Genomic DNA, 16876 nt, shown 5'->3' on the forward strand with positions numbered 1-16876 from the left:
AAGACTCAAATCTTATTCATTTGATGGACAGAGACCAAGAGACAGACAGAACTCCCATCTACTGGTTCAAATGCTCACAATGGGCTGAACCAACCCAGCATCTGGGTCTCCCATAGGAGTGGCAGGGCCCAAACACTTGGGCCATCTTCTGCTGCGTTTCCCAGGCCATCAGCAGGGAGCTGGACTGAAAATGGAGCAGCTGGGATGTGAACATGGGGAATTCCAGCACGGCCGGCAGCGGCTTTATACCAGCTACACCACACGCGGGCTGCAACCACTTGGATTCTTTGAAACAAATTTGTCTTGTGATGAAATGTCTGCCTTTTCCTCTCATTTCTTGAGGAAAGACTTCTCAGACCGTTTCTCCTTTGTTCCCTTCTTCCCCACCCTTTGGTCGAAACCGACTTGTCTTTTTAAAGGTGTTCCTGTCCACCCTCGTATCGGGGTTTGATCTGAATCCAGGAACCCAGGAGTTCGCTCAGCATTGAGTGCACTCTTCCTGGACTTTCTTCTGAGTGGCACTGGTGACAGTGGGCAGTCACCTCACTCCTCAGTCTTGTGCTTTTTTTTTTTTTTCTTTAGATTTATTTATTTGAAAGGCAGAGCCACAGAGAGAGAGAGGGAGGGACAGAGAGAGAGAGAGAAGTCTTCTGTCCACTCCTCAGATGGCTGCAATGGCTGGAGCTGGGCCTCTGTGAAGCCAGGAGCTTCTTCGGGTAAGCACTGCATCTTCCTGCGATTTTATACAGCTGATGATTGGAAGAATTTCTTTATGGACTAGCTTCTGGCTTGGTACCTCTCAAACCTTGTAAGATTCTGATTGGTCTCCTGACCCTGTTCCTTCAGGCTTTGTGGCTGCAGAAGAGTGGGCATTGTGGGACAGAGGCAGCATTCCTCCAGGAAGGCGAGCAGAATTGTAAATCCACAGGGAAGGGAACGCAAAACACAGCATCACATCCCATAATCCCCAAATCAGCACATTCCCAAATCAGCTTTCCCTTTACCAAACATCACGAATGCCTGCCGGGACTCTAATGCCATCTGACACGAGGGGAAGTGGGGCAGAGAAGTCAGAGTAGAAAGAGACTGTGTCTCACCCAAATTACGGTTAAAAATATGAAAACACAGTGCTGGCACCACTCCAGGGCCTTGGGAAGGGGCCTGCAAGCGAGACCCTGAAGAGAAACATCGTCAGGATCACAGGGTGCCTCAGCTGGAAAGACGAAATGCAGTTTCCTGAGTTCTCCTGAAGTCCTCGCTTAGTCCTTGATACAGCTCAGTTTCTGGGGCACTGCCTTTTCCTGTTACCTGGGTTAATTTTTAGATCTAAACATTGTCTCGTGCACTTGTTATCTCCTTCTGGTGTTTCTCTTGCACCAAAGAAATATCTCTCTGGATCTCTGGATATGGGTGTCCTCATGAAGCTTTCCATGCAGTTTTTTTTTTTTTTTTTTTTTTTTTGGACAGGCAGAGTGGGCAGTGAAAGAGAGAGACAGAGAGAAAGGTCTTCCTTTTCTGTTGGTTCACCCCCCAATGGCTGCTGCAGCCCGCGCACTGAGCTGATCCGAAGGCAGGAGCCAGGTGCTTCTCCTGGTCTCCCATGGGGTGCAGGGCCCAAGCACTTGGGCCATCCTCCACTGCACTCCCGGGCCACAGCAGAGAGCTGGCCTGGAAGAGGGGCAACCGGAACAGAATTCGGTGCCCTGACCGGGACTAGAACCTGGTGTGCTGGCGCCGCAGGCGGAGGATTAGCTTAGTGAGCCGCAGTGCCAGCTTCCATGCAGTTTTAATTTGAGCAGGAGGACAAGTGTTTTCCATGACTTTCAAGGTTGCAGTTGGAAACGATTAATTTGTTTGCCGGCTTTGGTTGTGTGTAAGAGGCTTCGTTATATACCGTCATGCGTGTATTGTGTTAGCTGATTTTCATGTTTGGTTTGAAGAAATTGGTTAGGTTTACTTTGTGTTGAAGTATTGGTTTTAACTATAAGCGAGTTCTATATCCACGAGGCTTTTTCTCATCGGGTATGGGGATGTGGCAGTTGGGATGATGGCTCCTAATCAAAGATTTGCCCCACAATCACACACAGACGGTCTTTCCTCCTGTACCACAGCTACGCATGAGGAGCCTTTCTGGGGCAATAGGAGGAGCTGGAAGAGGGCTGATTTCATTCCTGGTAATACCAGTGCAGTGAAGGAAGTGGCAGAGGCAGGTGATCCGCTCACTGGGGGAAGACTCCAGGAACCCTCAGCCACCTCGGGTTCTGTCATCTGTAATTTTGTGACATTAACTGAGCAGCTGTAATCCCAAGCCAGATTGTGCCTGGTGTCAGTGCTTAGGCTTGATTGTTTGTTTTTATTTTCAACGAAGCAAAGTTACTCTTGACAAAGATAATTTGCTTATGTCAGTTTGTCTAGGGAAATAATATCTAAAGATGCTTAAAAAAGCTATTCATTAAAAAAGAAAGCAATAGCTGAAGGTTGTCATTTTTTTTTCCCCAAGGTTTCTGTGTTCATTGAAAGAACCCAAATTCTTTTATTTCCTAGGAAATTCATTGTAGTTCAGATGCGGGATGCCAAGAGAACAGTGTATCTTTTCTCACTACATTGCTCTAATCTCTTTCGGTCAAGGTTAAGCGGGTCTAGAAAAACAGACATCTGTGTTTGTAATGTAATAAAGTGTAATGAGTGTGGCGACTTTTTCTAATTTACCTCAGCTGGATATGCAAATGAAACAATTAAACTTAGAACCCATAACTCTAGGGGGAACTGATGGGTGGCCCAAGTGCACAGTATTTACTGTAGCTAATGGGAAAGTGGTTAGACGGTAGGAATGTAATATGTTCTATTTGCAGATGTACTAAAGAGCTAGTTAACAGTGTAAATGAGGATATGGTTATTTAGGAATAACCTTCAAATTGGCAAAATGAGTCCCAGCAGCACGATTTAAATTAGAAAAGAGTCAATCATTTCCTTTATGGGGTTTGAATTTACTAAGGCTTGTGATGTGTGCTCAGAGATCTGGTTTTGTAAGGCGGAAGTGAGCAGTCCCGGGGTGGAGATGAGGCATCCATGCAGTATGCTAGTTCTTGATTTTGGGCACTGCTTTTCTTGAAGAAACTCAAAGCTTTTCACAATGATCACTTAGTGAATCCCATAACATTCTTGTTGGGAAGACAAGGGCCAAGGGTAGCAATGATAATTTTATACAACATAGAAATGACAGATGCAGATGTCTGCTCTCAGTTCTATCACTGAAGATACTCAGAGGGTGGCTGTTTGTGGTGGTTGTTAAGACAACACTCGGCAGGCCCTCATCCCATACCAGAGGGCATGAGGTCAAGACCTAGGCACTGGTTCCCAACTCCAGCCTCCTGCTAATGTGCATCCTGGCAGGCAGCTGGTGGTCCAGTCAAGTACTAGGTCCCTGTCACTCATGTGAAAGACCAGGATAGAGTCTGAGCTCCTGGCTTTGGCTTCACCCAGCCCTGGCCGTTGCAGGCACTGGGAGAGTAGATCAGCTGGTGGAAAAACCTCTTTCTTTCTGAATGACACTTAGGCCTTTGGTCTCAGCCAATAATAAGGCAAAATGATAATTTTTCTTCTGTAGCCAGGTTGAAGTTTTCCGTTTTCCCATCTGTGTATCTACAGTTTTTTTCTGGCTGCTTGTGGGGTCTTCTCCCTTTTCACCCCAATGACCTGATCCCAAATACTCTACAGTCACAGGGCTAGGGCTGCAAACAGTTATAAACACAGGATGGAAGAGGTAAATACATCACGTGAGGGCAGGCAAAGAGAAATCCCTTTTCTGACTCAGCCTAAAAGGGGTACATGCATAAACTATTCATGAAAACATACGCTCTTATGATGGAAAGGCACATTAAGGTCAATTTAGTCTACCTTCCTGATAGAGCATGCTGGATTGCTGATATGCAAGCATTTTTTTGACTGCTAAAGTGGCAATTTTATGTAATTCATTCCAATAACTTCCTATTTACTATATACCGAAAGCTATCTCTCTTCCATTGCTACATAGGAGTTTTCTCAAAACTGTTCAGGAGATTTAAATGCTGTGTTTGGGACATTTTTCTGATACACGGGAACTTCAAAATATTCATGGGAAATGGAGTTAAAAGATAAGTTTATTTTCGTGCAAAAAGTTCTGAAATCCATGCATATGGGGGATCTTCAAAAATAGTAATTGTAGAAAATGAGTGTTATGTAAAAATTACACAGAAAATTCAAAACCCTTTTGTCATGAAATAAACATCTTTTAGTTATACTTTTCCACAGCCTTTTTGAAGTTTCCTAATATTTCACATTTCTTCTACATCTTAACCTGTTTCATGCTTCTAAAACGAAGTTCTGGGGCTGGGTGATTTATAAAGAAAAGAGGCTGGAGCTGGTGTTGTGACACAGAAGGTTAATGGCTGGCATCTAGCCCCCAATCTGGCTCCCTGCTGATGTGTTTGGGAAGACAGTGAAAGATGGCCCAAGTACTTGGGGCCCTGCCTTCCACATGGGCGATCTGGATGGAGTTCTAGGTTCCTGGCTGTAGCCTGGCCCACACCCTGCCTTTGTGGCCATTTGGGGAGTGAACCAGTGGATGGAGGATCTCTCTTTCTCTGTCTCTCCCTTTGTCTCTCTTTCTCTGTCACTCTGTCTTTACAATAAATAAGTAAATCTTACGGAAGGAGAAGAGTTTTACTTGGATCACATTTCTAGAGGCCCAAGAGCATGATGCTGGCATGCGTGTGACTTCTGGCGAATGGTATCACGCGATGGGAGAACGTGTGGGAGTGGTAGGTGGGTTAAGGCGAAGGTGGTGGAACTCGAGGGGTGAGCTTGCTTTACAACTACCTGCACTTGAGGTAACTTTTCAAGTTCTGTGAAACACAGCTCCCCTTGTGAGACCCGGTCCAGTTTATTGAGAAAGACATTAATCCATTCATGAGGCTGGAACTCCGATGACTGCATTACCTCTTAGAAGCCCTACTGCCGTACAACGCAGTGGGAATCAAATTCCAACACGAATGTTGCTGGGTACAAACTGTATCCAAACCAGGCTGTTCTCTTTCCAACCCTTGTAGGTATTAAGTATAAGAAACACAATTTGACTTATGTTATTTCGAAATTATACCTTTAAAAAATGATCTATAAATACAGAATAGAATTGATTGCTACCACCTTTGGCTTCAGTTCTGTTTGTACTCTGTTGATCTATGAACATTATCATATTCTACTCTGGAGAAAAGGAGCCAGGTAGGTAGGAGTGTGATACAAAGCCCTTCCCTGAATTTCCCTAAATGAGAATCATGTTCCTTTCTCTATCTCTGTATTTCTTTGAAACAACTTCCTCAAAGCTGTAAGATGGTACCATAAATTAAATAAAGCTCAGTGAATGTGGCATGAAAAGCAAGCCTAATCACTAGAGTAAATTAGTATCCTGCTGAAATGTTTTTTGAATATATTTTACACTCATCTCGGCAATAGTTCAGTCAATGCAATTACTTAGAATCCTCTGTGGATGCAGTGACTCCCAAGTGAGAGTTTGATGAGCAACAGGGTCTTTACATAGCCTCAAATTCTCCTCCTACAAATGATGAGGGGAGAAAGAGCAATATTATTTTAAAAATTAAAAAAAGTTTTTTTCATTATTTGAAAGGCAGAGAGAGAGAGAGAGAGAGAGAGAGAGGAAGGATATGAGATCTTCCATCTGCTGGTTCACTCCCCAAATGGCCACAATAGCCAGGGCTGAGGGCTGGCACCGTGGCTCACTTGGTTAATCCTCTGCCTGCGGTGCCGGCATCCGATATGGGCACTAGGTTCTGTCCCAGTTGTTCCTCTTCCAGTCCAGCTCTCTGCTGTAGCCTGGGAGTGCAGTGGAGGATGGCCCAAGTGCTTGGGCCCTGCACCAGCATGGGAGACCAGGAGAAGTACCTGGCTCCTGGCTTTGGATCGGAGCAGCTCTGGCCGTGGCAGCCATTTGGGGGGTGAACCAATGGAAGGAAGATCTTTCTCTCTGTCTCTCTCTCTCTCACTTTCTAACTCTGTCAAAAAAAAAAAAAAAAAAAAAGCCAGAGCGGGCAGGAATCAGGAACTCCATCCAGGTCTCCCACATGGGTGACAGGGACTCAAATTCTTGAGCCATCATCTGCTGCCTTCCACGGTGCCTATTCCCTGGAAGCTGGTTCAGAGGCAGAGGTAGAACTTGAACCAGGCACTCCAGAATGGGATGTAGGTGTCCCAAATCAGTGTCTTAACTGCTGCACCAAACAAACACCCACCTGGAAGGAACTACTTTAGAGTAAGGACACCTGGCAGACACCACCTTGACCTTGATCGGAGTCACTGCTACTGCTAATGGGGAAAAATGACCAAATGTGCTCCCTGATGTGCTGTGATACACTGAGCACACGATAGTACCTCCGTGGTGTTCCTGCCAAAAATGTGTTCAGTGGGACCTGAGTCTGACCTCAAGGCTGCCTCAGAGCAATCCAGACTGAAGACATCTTGGCACTCTCCTTATTCTGTTGTCTTCAAAATCATCTAAATTATGAAGAGCAAAGGTTGATCCTTAGCTCAAAAGAGGCCCAGCAGCCAAATGGGATGGGTGGGGTCAGGAATGCTCTCCAGGGAGAGCGGCTGGGGCTCAGGAATGTGGGTTGCTTAGTAGACAGTGGTGCTGTGTTGATAGCAAAATTTGAAAACTGCCCAGCAATTGTAGGGAGGGTGTCCTCATTCTTTAGGAAACTGAAGCAAAGTGGTGAATGGGGCATGCTGTGTGCCGTCGATTCTCAGATGATTCAGAAAACACTAGGGAAGTTCTTTATAGGAGGAGTACAACTTCTTTTTTTTAAAATTTATTTGACAGGTAGAGTCAGACAGAGAGAGAGACAGAGAGAAAGGTCTTCCTTCCGTTGGTTCACCCCGCAAATGGCTGCTATGGCCAGTGCTGCACTGATCCGAAGCCAGGACCCAGGTGCTTCCTCCTGGTCTCCCACGCGGGTGCAGGGCCCAAGCACTTGGGCCATCCTCCACTGCCTTCCCGGGCCACAGCAGAGAGCTGGACTGGAAGAGGAGCAACCAGGACTAGAACCCGGCGCCCATATGGGATGTCGGCGCTGCAGGCGGAGGATTAACCAAGTGAGCCACGGCTTACAACTTTTAACTTGAAGAAACTATTTGAAAATAAAACATTTAGAAATATTCTACAGGAAAAATTTTTAAAGTTTTTGGAATTTCTCCTATTGCTTCTTTGTTTTAAACTCATTTTTATTTATTTGAAAGGCATAGTAACAGAGAAAGAATCTTCCACCTGCTGGTTCACTCCCCTGATGTCTGCAGTAGCCAGGGCTGGAGTCAGAAACCCCATACGGCCCTCCTGAGTGGGTGGCAGGGATTCAATGACATGAGCAAGCATCTGGTGCCTCCCAGGCACATTAGCAGGAAGCTGGACTGGAAGCAGAGGCAGAGGCAGAGGCAGGAGTCAATACCAGGCACTGTTTATGAGATGCATATAGTCCCAAGTGGCGCTTTAACCAGCTGTGCCACAACACCCTCCTGTCTCCTTTTGATTTTATGTCAGCCCATGTAACCATTAAAACAGTCAAGAGTGTCAGTTGCTATGAGTAGGCAGAGCAGCGCATAAGAACCATGGTCCAGGGAGGGTGTTTGGTGCAGTGGGTTAGATACCACTTGGGATGCCTGTGTCCCGTATCAGGGTGTCTGCTTCCCAGATAAATAAACAAATAAGATGAAGGTGCATGGCAATCTGATTTTTCTCATCTTTTCTGATAGTGTTCTCTCCCCCAGCCCTGGAATTGGTAGAAAACTCTCTGCCTTTCAAAAAAAAATAAAAATAAATTTTAAAAAATGTTAAAAAGGCACCACTTGGGATGTCTATACTCCAGGTCACAGCGCCTGAAGCTTCATTCCCGCTTCCTGCTGATGTACACCTTGGGAGGCAAGTACCTAGGTTCCTGTCACCCAGGTGGAGAGTTGGATTGAGATCCTAGCACCTGTCTTTGGCCTGGCCCACCCCCAGCCACTGCCAGCATTTGGGAGAATGAACTGGCAGAGGAGGGAGTCTCTGTTTCTCCCTGTCTCTCTGCCTTTCAAATAAGGAAATGGCTAAGCTAGGAGCCTGGAACTCAATATGGACGAGGGTGGCAGGGACTCAAACACATGAGCTGTCAGTTTTTGCCTCCTGGGATGTGCGTTAGCAGGGAGCTGGATTGTGAACAGATAGTTGTGACTCAACCAGGCACTCAGATACGGGATGTAGGGAGTACCAACTGGCAGGTTATCCCACTGAGCCACCATGTCTGCCCCTCACCAGCCTTTTTCAGTTGGGAAGGTTTGTACGTATTCCCAGTGAGTTCCTGGCGTTTCATGACTTGATACAACACAACCCTCGAAGAGCAAAGCTTTAGTAAACATTTGATGCTTGGGTCCCTCCTGCATGTCCAGGTTCAAAGATCAGAGACTCCAGATGCTGTCTAGCATTTGGGTTCTCAAAGGGTGGTCCTCAGAGCGGTAGCGTACACATCACTTGGGAGCTTGTAAAATATGCCAGTTCCGGGGACCCACCACAGATGTACTGAAGCAGAAACTCTGGGACTCCCACAAGCCCATCCAGGGGTTCCGATGCATGCTTGAGCCTGAGCACTCTGATCTAAGGGAAGGGTGAAGTGCAAGGCACACAGGTTGTCACAGGCGCTTCTGTTTAATAGAGAAGGAAGTGCGAACACGAGGAAGATCACAAGTTGCTTATTTCAAAGCAGTGACCCTCTGTGTCGTTGGCAGCCCAGGACACATGCTTTGTCTACTCGACAGAACAGTGTGCCCTTGAATGCTTGAGCTGCTGGCCCACTGCAGGTGCTTCCCTTAGGTGAGAGCGCTGGCTGGTGTTTCCGGAAGCCCTGGCCCTTGTGAGTGACCCCAGCATGTGATTTTGAAGGAGATTGTCCACGTTTTGCCACTTTGCTCTCCATTGTCCCTTTTTCTTTTGTCTTCCTTTTCCTAATTTTTTTTTTATGGTGTATGGCTACTGTGTGTGACATAAAGTTAGCAGATTTGATCTGTAGGGAACATTTTGTGCCATGCCAATGAGTTGGTTGCAGACAGTTCCATGAGGGTGGAATCCACATTTCATCTGAGTCCCTTCTTTGTTTTTGTTGCCACATAGAAGGTATTATGGTTTTATTGTGATTGGTTTCAAGTGATTGCTTTTGTCTTTATGTTGGGCCTTGTTCCTCTGCTGCTTTCCAGGCCTGACTGTTTTGATCACATGCAGACTGTTTGAGTTTAACTTCCTTGGGTGACGGACGTATCTGCACTCCTGTAAATATTCTTGAGGTTTGTTTTGGGACACAGCTGTGTTACTTGGAATTTGCTCCGTTGTTTTGGGTCTTGTTGCAGGGTGCGTTAGGCAGGACAAGAGCTGTGTTTTGCACAGGCCTGGTTGTTTCCCACTTCTGAGGCCAGGCCCTCTGAGTACCCTGCCCGAAGCCTCTGCAGCCTTGAGGGTACCCGGTCCAGCTGACGGGAATAAGCACTGTTCTGAGCCCCGTGCGAGCTGCACGTTCTCTTCCCTTTAATCCTTCCAGGTGGTTCCTGCCCCAGCCGGGGGTGCTTTCCTCACACCTTGTGTTCGTCAGTTTTCTGCCGAAAGCTTGAGCAGCAACCTCTGGGCATTTCTGGAACCCTCTCTTTGACGGCTCCCTCCTCTCCAGGACTCTGACTACTTGGTCTCCCAGACTTTCAGCTCTGTTCAACTCAGCGAGTCCCTGGGCTGTCCCTGGGCCCTCTCTTCGTGTCCTGTAACCTGAAAGCTCCCTCCAGACCCCAAGTTGGGGTGATCAGAGGGCTCACCGGCCTTGTTTCCATGTCTCAGAGATCACTGTGCTTTGTTGTCCATGTCCGGTGTCTTGAACACGGTGGTTTCACCTACTGTGTCCTACTGAAAACTTCAGTCCAGTTAGTGCTATTTCATTGTGTCTGGAAGTAGAAATTCTTCGTGATTTTATTTAGTCTTGGCAGTTAAAATCATGCATACTTTTGAAAGGATGTTGTCTTCATTTAAAAATATTCAAAATACTGGTTAAAGCTTAAGGGATGCAAGGTGCTTAAACCACTGTAAATTAGTGAGCCATCAGACGTGTGTGTCAAGCACTAAATGAAAAGCTGCAGAGACAAGGCAGGGGGACATGTCTCACGTGCTGATAGGTTGCTTCCGTGCACCCATCTAAGTTCATTGTTCTGGTTAAATGTTACCAAAGTGAGTACACCGGACTCTGTGTGCATTTCACCAAAACCGTCTGCAAAGACCCCCTTTCTCTGGGTTCCTTCTTTGTCCTACAGTTTACCATGTGAGGCCCTTCGAAAAGTTTGTGCCAAATGGGATTAAAAGATAAGCTTATTGTGGTGCAGCAAATATTGAAATCCATGCAGAGTTTTTTCCAGAATGTACATTTCCCATGAATTTTTGAAGGCCTAAGACATGTCTTGAAGGTCGGGGCCAAACAGGAAGCACAGGCTGTTTTCGTAGTTCTCTTGAGTTGTCCCATCATCCTTGCTAATCAGTCTCCAAATTACAAAATCTCCACGTTGGTGGAATGTTTCCCAAATACTGGTGAGACAAGGCTTCCGTGGGAAGAGAGGCCATGGAAAGGCTCGAATAGTCAGGCAGGGAATTCCGAGAACACCTAAGACAGGTGAAGAGGAGAAAGCAGTAACACTGAGAGGACACGGGTGGGTCTGCTGGGTTGAACACATAAGTAATACAGATGCTAGGCTTCTAATTAGCACTGGATTTTACCCTTCCTCTTTGTTTTAATTTGGAATTATGTTATTTATCAGCAAAAATAGGATTCAAAATATGCTGTTAGCCAAATGGCTTGTTTTCGTTGAAAAATTGCTGGTGAGTTGATGGGGTGTTTCCATGCATTTCTGCGTTCAGTTATTCAAACGTGAAGTACAACAACTCACTGGACACCCATTGTGGTAAGTAGTCACTAAAAACTGCCCGAGAGCAGTTTGCTAAATACAGACATAGTAATTAGAGAGAGAAATAACTTACTTCTTTAAAGACTTGACTTGAATACTAATTTAGGATGTAAATGTCACAGTTTGCAAGCTTTGAGAGTGCTGTGATTATTGCCCAAGTACAATATTTGAATAATCATAACAGTTTTTTTCATTATGGAAGAGAAAAGATGATCATTCAGCCAGCTATGGAAGTAGCAGCAGCTACACTAGTCTCAGACATAATCCAAATTCTTGGTGTCCATCATGATTAATATGCCTTTTATAGTTAGATGTCAGTTTCTAAATAACATGGTTTTCTGGTTTTGATCTCTGATATATGAGTATGTGCATTTGCAGAAATGTATGCTGGTAACTAATTTTCTCAAAATAATTCACCAAAGTGCCATTTGAAAATGAGGATTTTAAACAATATCCAACTTAAGACAAATGGTAACTGTCTTGCCAGTGATTCTTACACTAATGAAAATTTCTGAATTGTCTTATAAAAGATATTAAGGTAAATCACTCCTGTGACTTCATTACTTGGAAAGCTCATTAGAGCCAGATTAAAATTATTTTCCTATGCTAGATATTTATCTAAAGCAATGCTTCTCGAAGTGTTTTTCTCTGAATAACGTGGGATCACTGTTAGACATGCAAATCATCCCACCCCACCTTAGAAGCTTGGGGGATGGGGTCCCCATCACCTGTGCTGTAGCAAACCCTGGGCGATTCTGATGCACGCCTAAGTGGGAGCATCTCTCCTGAGAAAGCGTGAGTCTCTGACTGGAAACATGCCAGAAAAGCTGCCTGCCACAGGATTTCTCCCAGTAGTCATTTGCATCCCCGAAACGCCTGCCGTGGATTGGGTGTGAAACTGTTCGTTGAAGGTAATTGGGATTTGACCCTATTTGCAATGAATAAGCACTGCCTTCTCAATTTAATACCCAAATGATGGTCTCATTGCTTCAGCTGCAAGTAACTCATTGATCCTGTGACTTCCAAACTGTAACTAACTCAGGTTAACCAGGACCAGGTCTTGGTGAACACACTCGGCAGAGGTTTGCTGCTCCTCCTCTCTCTCCACCCTCGACAGGGTAGAAAGCAGGAGCTGCTGATTGCGCTTGCTCTCATCTGTCCCATATCCAGCCTGGATTTGCTGATCCGAGTCACCCTCGTGCGTGGCTCCACGTCCCTCTAATTGTGGTCAGCTGGAGGAAGGGTCGTAGGGGCGCTCTTCCAGGCACTCTCACGTTGAGCGTAAGCTCTTCAGAGCAGGAGATGGGAGGAAACAGCGTCACCCCCTTGTCTGGCAGGGAAAGACGAGCGCAGAAAGGTGAGTCTGAGAATTTTCCCCCCTTCTAGGACAAAAAGTTCTTTAACACTGACTCACCTAAAGGATTGATAGCATTATGAAAATTCATGGTTGTGCACAGTGATAGAAAATCATTGCTTGTGATGAGAAATTTCTCCTTTGAGTTTCAGTGAAGGATATTTGCTTTCTTTGAAACTTGCAAGGAGTATTGAGCATTTATGAAATTTAATCTGACAGTTAGCTGTCGTCAGGGGCTTCAATTTATTTTTCCTTGGATGACCCATTGGGATTCATACTCTGACACACAATTGAAGTTAGTAGTGGCCAACTCCTAGGACAAACTTTAGACATATCCAGGGCTGTTACTTATACTCAGAAGTAGTTGAAAAGTGGCCGGTTTATGCCGGCCGGTTTGATTTTAGCAGCTTTGTGCTATGTGGATTGACCACTCCAAAGTATTTGCCATAATATGCAACAAGATTGGAGAAGCGATTTCTTGTGAGATATATTTGCAAAGCGGTCCTTCTAGTGATCTCGTGTGTGATCATTATGGGATGCTTTGTAATTTATTTTTTGAACTAAATGCCAGTAAGGTCACCATTTGCGGCTTCTGGTAGGATTCCCAATGGATAATGAGTATAGTTGGTAAGGGCCTGGATAGCTCAGTAGGTTTTGGACTATAGATTTCTTTGGCTCTGTCGCTCTTTCCCCAGTTCTGCCTCTTGAAGGCAGCTGCTTCCAACTCGTGTAGCTGTTGTGTTTAAGATTTTTCTCCTAAGACATCTACATACATTGCTGTTGGCCCTTCCTTCACACACTCTGCTTGACTTCGTAGCAAGATGAGAGATGTTAGCCTTTTTGAAGTATATGCTGCCTCTTCTCGTATCCACACTTTTCTATCTTCCCCAAATACTGTTAGGCCATCATTTTGGTGAAGTTAATACTTAATGTTTATATTCTTTAGATAATATAAATGTTTTCAACCGAGCCCTGTAATTTTCTACAATTTTGTCTCCTTTCTGAGGTCACTTCTTTGTTTCCTGGAGATAATCACCAACTTTGTGTGTCTAGTTTTCTGGGGTCCGTGTTACTGGGTCTATCCTCCAGGTTTGTTTCAGAGCCACAAAGCCCACTTGACTGTGGCCAGGCACACCAGGAGTTCTGCCAACGCCAGGCACACCAGGAGTTCTGCCAACGTGATTTTGGGGGTGATGTTGGGGAAGGGGTTGCAGCTGGGAGGCAGACAGCCCCTCCTGGGTTTACCCTTTTGCTTGTTCCAACCCAGGTCAGCTGCTTAGCCAGCAAACTCCAGCACACACTTAGGAGTTTGCTTCGACTGCAGGCCATGGTGAGAGCAGAGTAATGTGTGGCTCAGGCAGACTCCACATCGTGGTATGTTTGCAAATGTTAAGGCAGCAGCAGAGTTGTGGGGGTGGGACAGTGACATTTCCCTTGTGGCCTGCTGCAGTTCACCTTGCTGTGCTACTGCCTCTCCTAGCCTTGGTGTGTGTCGTTCTTTTTACAAAACTTTGTAGGTGGCCATGGCTTTGGCCTGAGCACCTGCACTGGGCCTATCAGACCAAGACGCTGCAGAGTTTAATCCCAGTAAATAAAAGACAGCTGGATGCAGAAGGCCTGGTAGCCAGATAGCTGATGAGGCTGTGAACAATTAACTAGTTGAGCTGTAACCAATTGACTGGTTGATTGACTAGGCTTTGGTCAATTGAGTTGTTTTCCTATAAATGCTGTCTGATCGCATTGTTGGTTGGAGTTTGCAGATCCTGCCCTGGTTTTGGAAGCCGCCTGATTTGCCAATCAGTTCTGTTTTGCTCAAATAAACTCTACTAAAATGAGTCAGTCTGAGAAATTTTTCTTTGAACCTTTCCAATGGGTTTTTGAGAAATATCACGTAGCGTATAATTCAGTCATTTAAAGTGCACAGTTCAGTGACTTCTAGTTGATTCCCACATAGGTGCAACCATCACTACAGGGAGTTGGGAGATACTTCATGGCCTTAGAGAGAAACTCCATATCCTTCAGTGATCCTCCCTGTGCCCTGTCCTCCCTCTCCTGCCCTTTTGCATCTCAACTATTCCTGTCGATTGGACTCTTCTACATTGCACACACATGGAGTCATGTAATAATCTTTGTGGTTGGTTTCTTAGACCTGGTGTAAAGTACTCAAGGCTCATCTGTGTTGTGACACACACCACTACTTCATGGCTTTTTGTGGCTGGATAATGTTGTATGGATGCACCACCTGGAGTGATGAATTGCTACCCATTCATCAGCTGATGAACATGTCAGTTTTTTCCACATTTTGGCTATTCTGATGAATGGTGTCTGAACACTTGTGTTCAATTTTTTGTTTGGATATGTTTTAAATTCTTGGTTTCTAGATCCTGTGTCTCCATTCATCTTGCTTCTCTGTTTTGTTTCTTGGAGCATAACTTCAAGTAACTTCTTGAGAGTGAACAGGAGGTAAATGGTATTATATGTCTTGTGTGTCTTAAAAAGCTTTTACTCAGGGGCTGGTGCTGTGGCATAGCAGGTAAAGTGCCAGTATGGGCACTGGTTCGAGTCCCAGCTGTTCTACTTCCTATCCAGCTCTCTACTATGACCTGGGAAAGCAGTAGAAGATGGCCCAAGTCCTTTGGCCCTTGTACCCATGTGGGAAACCCAGAAGAAGCTCTTGGTTCCTGGCTTTAGACTGGCACAGCTCTGGCCATTGCGGCCAATTGGGGAATGAACCAGTGGATAGAAGTCCTCTCTCTCTCTCTCTCTGCCTCTTGTTCCCTCTCTGTGTAACTATGACTTTCAAATAAATTTTTTTAAAAAGCTTTTATTCAAATGGTATGGAGTGTCCTGGGGACATTTCTTACTCATGATTTTGCTCTTTTTCTTAAAGAGCTTAACAAATTCTGTAAGCCTCAGGCTCTACCAAACCTGGATCCAGCCACGAGAGAGAGAGAGAGGAAGAGAGACTTTATTTCTTTGAAAGGTAGAATTACAGAGATAGAAAGAGGTCCTCTATCTGCTGGTTCATCCCCCAAATGATCACAATGGCCATGGTTGGACCAGGCCGGGTCATCCATGTAGGTGCACAAGCTCTTGGGCATTTAGCAGAGAGTTGGATGGGAAGCTAAGTAGCTGGGAGTTGAACTGGCACTTTTATATGGGATGCCCCCATTGCAACCCACAGTTTAACCTGCAGCACGGCTCTGATCCTGGAGATACTAATCCTTCATCTGTTCTGTGATTGCACCTGTGCTCCCCCCAGTAAGGTGTCACGCCTATCTCCTGATGTTCTCAGGTGCAACCTAAATATAATCGGGGTGAGTATTATAGGAAACTCACACGATTGATCCCCTAAGCAAAACTGGATTTGGTTAAGTACTGTGTGATGTTATGCTCAAATACTTAAAAACAAATGTATATATTTAAGCTGTATGTTGAAAAAAGTACTCCCCCAAAAAACTATCTGTATAATTTTTGCTCTCATACCACGTATTTGTAGTAACTCGATTTGGGAGAAATTTCCTGGAAAGGTCAGGATAGAAGGTTTTGCATAAAAGGGCCATGAGCAGAGCAGTTTCCTGCAGCTTGTCTTTTGATAATTCTCTCCTTCCCCAATACCGTGCCTCTCTAGGGAGCTGGGGGATGGAGTGATCATCTCGGTGCCCTCATTCTCTACTGTATTTGATTCTACAGTGGGATGCACTGTCATTTTTTGATCTTCTAAATTCCGGGGACATGACAGGTTTTTAAAAATTTTGAGAGGCAAAGAGAGAGATGCGTATACACAGGCAGTAAGCCTGCACATGCATGTTTCTATCCACTGTTTTACGTCTCAAATGCCCACAATATCCTGGGATGTGTCAGGTTACAACACAGAGCCTGGAACTCAATCCAGGTCTCCCACATAGATGGCAGGAAACCACTAACGTAAGCCGTTGTTACCGCCTCCCAGGGTCTGTATTAGCAGGAAGCTGGAGTTGGCGCTGGGGCTGGGGTTGGGATATCTTAAGCATTGGGCTAAACGCCTACCTAAATTGTCACCTTAAAAGGTTGTTGGGAACAGAGAGACGTCTTAATTGGGGGCTTTCTGTACAGACTCTGGCCTACCTCCCTCTACTTCCTTGGTTCTCACTTTGAGGGCAGCAGTGCCACTGGAGGGCTTGTGTGATAGTTTCTAACTCTGCAGACCTTGGATGCAGGCAGAGAGCTGTGTCACAAGTTTCCAGGTAGTACTGCTGCTGTGGCCTGGGGATCTCACTTTGAGAATTACAGCTCCAGACTTTGTCCTGTGCTTCTGCTGCAAGCGTTAATTTTCTACAACAAATCTGCTCATTATGGTGCTTGGCGTGCACATTTCAATGATTCCTGATAACCCAGGGGATGATGTTACTCCCAGACGTGTCAAGGAAATAATAAAATTTTTTTTAAAGCTTTATTTTTTTTAAAGAGTTACACAGAGAAAGGAGAGGCAGAGAGAGAGAGAGAGAGAGAGAGAGATCTTCCATCTGCTGGTTC

The 16876-nt window shown here is 45.3% G+C and overlaps 1 long non-coding RNA gene across 23 annotated transcripts in view; it reads left to right on the forward strand.

Annotated features, from left to right (window-relative positions):
• Positions 1-12056: 12056 nt before the first annotated feature.
• The window catches only part of LOC138846800 (uncharacterized), a 773267-nt gene continuing 768447 nt past the window's right edge, over positions 12057-16876 (forward strand). For 5 of the 23 annotated variants that reach the window (XR_016225366.1, XR_016225369.1, XR_016225375.1 and 2 more), the window contains exon 1: positions 12062-12364. This is a non-coding gene — a long non-coding RNA (uncharacterized LOC138846800). Of the gene's footprint in view, positions 12365-16876 lie in introns of all 23 variants that reach the window. The other 18 variants (XR_016225373.1, XR_016225371.1, XR_016225370.1 and 15 more) reach the window with 9 other exon arrangements.

Source organism: Oryctolagus cuniculus, chromosome 18 (assembly GCF_051225735.1).
Source record: "Oryctolagus cuniculus isolate XC-2025 breed Fujian yellow rabbit chromosome 18, ASM5122573v1, whole genome shotgun sequence".
In the NCBI taxonomy this organism is placed as follows: domain Eukaryota; kingdom Metazoa; phylum Chordata; class Mammalia; order Lagomorpha; family Leporidae; genus Oryctolagus; species Oryctolagus cuniculus.